The sequence below is a fragment of the Microtus ochrogaster genome, linkage group LG4 (genome assembly GCF_000317375.1).
Source record: "Microtus ochrogaster isolate Prairie Vole_2 linkage group LG4, MicOch1.0, whole genome shotgun sequence".
Classification (NCBI taxonomy): Eukaryota; Metazoa; Chordata; class Mammalia; order Rodentia; family Cricetidae; genus Microtus; species Microtus ochrogaster.
The window spans coordinates 6,502,725-6,507,297 of NC_022030.1; the positions used below are offsets into that span (position 1 = coordinate 6,502,725).

The window sequence follows — 4,573 nt, forward strand, 5'->3', positions numbered from 1 at the left end:
AAAAGAAAAGAATTTCTGGGTTCATAAAAGTCACATAGGGTGGAGTGGTATGGGGCAGGTCACCCCAAAATAAAATGTTGTCATTTTCTTAAAATCAAGGTAATGTATGTATGGATTCATCAAAAAGAGATTCTAAAAATAATATATACAGCTTGCTTGATACAGTCAGAAAACTCTAAAAGACAAATTTATTGTGATGGGTAATTATTCAGTTAATATTGTTTATACAATTTGTATTTGTCTATTGCGTACTTACAATGTAATAGACGATGTGGGTGGATGAAGTCAATCCATGGCCCCGTGGGCTATAAACCACTCTCTGCCTTCCTCTCTGAAGCCAGGAAAATGACCCTTCTCCAGGGGTCTCTGTGTTCACACAGTCCTCAGGAGAGTGTGCAACTGATTATTGAGGAAAGTGCATCTAAGGGTAGGGAGTAGAGTGAGGAAGGACACAGTATCCTGCCTTGCTAGCTCACTGGGCCTGTCACCAGTGGAATAGGACATTCAGTGTCAGGGCTGACTAAGAAGAGTATGACATTCAGTGTCAGGTCTGACTAAAAGGAAAGGTAACATGTTCCTCAGGCAGTCTCTTGGTGGTAAAGAGCACGTTAATAATCCCTTCTCAGGATTGCAAGGGGTGCACCCACACACTGAGACAATGGGGATGTTCTATCGGGAACTCACCAAGGCCAGCTGGCCTGGGTCTGAAAAAGCCTGGGATAAAAACCGGACTCGCTGAACATAGCGGACAATGAGGACTACTGAGAACTCAAGAACAATGGCAATGGGTTTTTGATCCTACTGCACGTACTGGCTTTGTGGGAGCCTAGGCAGTTTGGATGCTCACCTTACTAAACCTGGATGGAGGTGGGTGGTCCTTGGACTTCCCACAGGGCAGGGAACCCTGACTGCTCTTTGGGCTGATGAGGGAGGGGGACTTGACTGGGGAGGGGGAGGGAAATGGGAGACAGTGGAGGAGGCAGAAATAAATAAAATTAATTAATTAATTAATTTTTAAAAAGTAAATAATAATAATAATCACTTCTCAGCAGAACAGCCAGCCTGAGTCTCTAAAATCTTTAGGCAGATCATGTCACACTTTTTCAAAACTCTTTTACGTCTTCCTACCTCACTCCAAATCCTCAACTCTCGGTCACCCCTTGCCTCTTTCTCCATTCAGACTTTGTCCATTCAAACTGTAATTGAGATCCGTAATCGATTTCTGGTTGTGTGGCAAAATAACTAATAAGAAACAATTGAATGAAGAAAAGGTTTATTCTGGTTTATGCTTCCAAGGGAAGCATTTAGTCATAGTGGGAAAGGCACAGCAGGAGAAAAAGTAGACTGGCTGATCTTATTTCTGGTCAGGAAGAGAAGTAGAGAGGCCTACAAACCCTCAGTGATCCACTTCCTCTAGCAAGGCTCCGCCTCTTAAAGGTTCCACAACCTTCCCAAACAGTGCCATCAGCTGGGGACCCAATGTTCAGACACATGAGCCCAGGGGGACAGTTCACATTCAGACACAACAAAGAGCAATGCCGGGAACATTAGAACTGTGCTCCCCAAAGTTCTACAGACTGGAAGGTCCACGAGCAAGGCACCAACAGACTGTGTCTGGGGAGGTCTCTCTGTCTCCTCAGATGGTACCTTCTGTGTAGTTCACACAATTTATATTACCCTTCAACATGAATTTTGGGAGATGTCCTGGTTAATTTGGGGGTCAACTTGATACACTTGGGAAGAGGGAATCTCAAAGGATTATCTGAATCATATTGCCCTGTGGACATTGTCCGTGGCCATTTTCTTGATTGCTAAGTGATAAAGAGTGCCCAGCCTACTAGGCAGTACCAGGCCTGGACAGCTGGGCCTGCCCCGTACAAGGAAGGTAACAAAGACGTAAGTAAATGAGCATCTCTTCAGACCTGGCTCTTCTTATTTCTCTCTTGTTATCTCGTCGCTATCTCCTTCTGTTTACCAGCATCCACCCCTCCCTGGGACTTGCCTTAGCCTGCTGTATCAGTCCCTTACCGTCTTACATACACTCTCTAAGCCTAGTACGGTCATGCCAGGCAGTTTCAGGGCTCCTCCCACAGTTCATTCAAATGTCTGCTTCAAGTCACCCAAGGCCCACCTTCTTAGACCCCCGCCTTGTGCAAACTGCAGGGCATCTCCCAGGCATAGTGGAGGCCCCCATGCCCTGGCTTATCCCTTCCCCACCACTTCATCCTCTGCATCGCCTGACTTCCCTAGAGAAGGCAATTCACCTGGTGGTTTTTCTTTATTATCAGTCTTCCCTCTAGATTTGAGCAACCTCAGCCCCTTAAGGGCAAGCATGTTTTGTCTATTTCATTAGCTGTTGTAATCTCAGAGTCCATAGTAGGACCTGGAACATAGGAAACAACGGAAAACATGCTTGAGGAATAAGTACACAAACATCCAGTTGGTGTGCAGGACCTCCCCGCCATTAAAACCCGATACATAAACCTAATCGTACAGGATAAGAATACCAAGGGTGAGGGGACCAGTGAAATAAAACCAGGTTCTCTAAGCTCCTTCCTATACTAAGATTCTAATTTAAACATTACACACGCGTGCACACACATACACACACACACATGCACACACACAACAGAGAACAGTGTACACCTATCTATCCCCAGTCATCTCAAAATATACTTAGAAAATATTTTTCATGTAAAACAAGTTTGAGAAATGCAGTTTGATCTCACACGCTTGGATAAATACTGTACATTAACATACCGAAGAATCCAAGAATTCTTACAACTAAAAAAAAAATGTTAGTTTTGTTAAGCCTCCTCATTCCTCAAACACATCTGATTATAAGACCCTCTAATTCACACAAAGTTTAATTGTATATCAAGGAATAATGTTCTTGCTTTTAAAGAACACCAGTAATATTATTTTCTTCACATATGAAGAAGAAGATTCATTGGAATTTTGATGTTATATGTTTGATATTTATATGGCAATATTAATCAGAATGTTCCTAATAAAAAAAAAGCATTTTTGAAAAATCATTGGCAAAGCACTTAATCCATGCGAGTTCACTTGATTTCTACCTCCTCTGGGATAGAAGGGCAGATCTTACTATTCCTACTGAACAAAACATGAGATTTAAAGAAGCCCAGAATGGGTAAGGACACAGCTAATGAGTGTCCCGTTAAGGTACTTTCTTTGAGGTCCAGTTCTGCATACCATATTATCTCAACCCTCTTCAACAATGACTCTCAGCTCTCACTTCAGGCCAAGGCATCTCTGAATAGGATTGTTCCCATTAGCTAAAGACAAGGGCTGCAGGGCCAGTCCCTTTGGTCTCACATCTGGCTTCAGGCTTGCTAGCCACGGGCAAAGAAACTTCCCATCCTTGTCTCTCACGGCATGGTCCTGTTGTTAGTTTCTATCTAAGGGAATTATTAAGGAATTAAATGAGCTCATTCGTGGAAAACACTTCAAACACCACCCAACTCACAACCGAAGGCTCAGTAAGCGATGGTCATTACTACGGAAATATCAGTTTCTGTTTCTAATGACAACATGATGTTCTATAACGTGGGTATAATATGACGGATCCCACCACTTCCCTACCAAGTCCGGTTTGTTCCATCTGTTTCCTTTCTGAAAAACAAACAAAACAAATGAACAACACTCGGAGCTTCAAAGAATCCCAACTGCCGCAGAGGCCTGGAATGCAGAACCTCAAATGTTTCCTGGTACTGAGCCGGCTCCAAGGGTGAATGTGGTGGCCCAATGTTCCCTCTTATGGTGGCAGGCTTGGTGTGGAAGTCTCCTAAGAATGGGCCATCTCATGGGACTGAGAGTATTTCCCATCCGTGATCATCAGCATCTTTTCTTAGAGTATTTTGGCAAGCTTGAGCTTGTTCCCGGCCAGAATCAGGAAGTCCAGGAGCACGTGTAAACAAACAACTGCATGAAAATGGTCTCCCTCAAAGCTTCCGGTTTGCAAAGCTGGAATGAGTTGTATCTTACTAACAATATTAATTCTTGTTGATATGCCCAAATTCAATGCTTCCAGTTTGCAGTGTTAGAATGGGTTGTATCTTATCAATATTATTAATTCTCGTTGATATGCCCATCTTCAATGCTTCCGGCTTGCAATGTTGAAATGCATTGTATCTTTCTAATAATGTTAATTCTGGTTGGTATGCCCATCTTATCCTCTCAACAAACACTTTTCCTAATCAAGATGTCCATTAGACTATTGTTTTGTTCTTGATGTATATCTAAGTAATAGAAGCGATTAAACAAGTTAATATTATATTTTACAACATTCCACAGATGTAGTCATGACCTGGACTATTCTTTCCTCAGAGCAATTTTCAAATTAAATTTTATTATTCATAGGGATTACTGCTGTTTTTAATGTCAACATGATGCTTCCTAAAAGTCTCGTCATTTCAATCATTATAGACTGTAATATATAATAATATATACAAGCAAATGCTACGTATAGATGAAGCACCACTTGTTGAAAACCTATGGTGTTCAACTTCTCAGGACTAGTGAGATGGTTCACCAGATAAAGACTCTTGTC

General features: G+C 42.2%; 1 protein-coding gene across 2 annotated transcripts in view; it reads left to right on the forward strand.

Moving 5' to 3' along the window:
• The window catches only part of Pde7b (phosphodiesterase 7B), a 321,725-nt gene that overhangs the window by 223,592 nt on the left and 93,560 nt on the right, over window positions 1-4,573 (forward strand). The gene's annotated exons all lie outside the window — the stretch shown is intronic.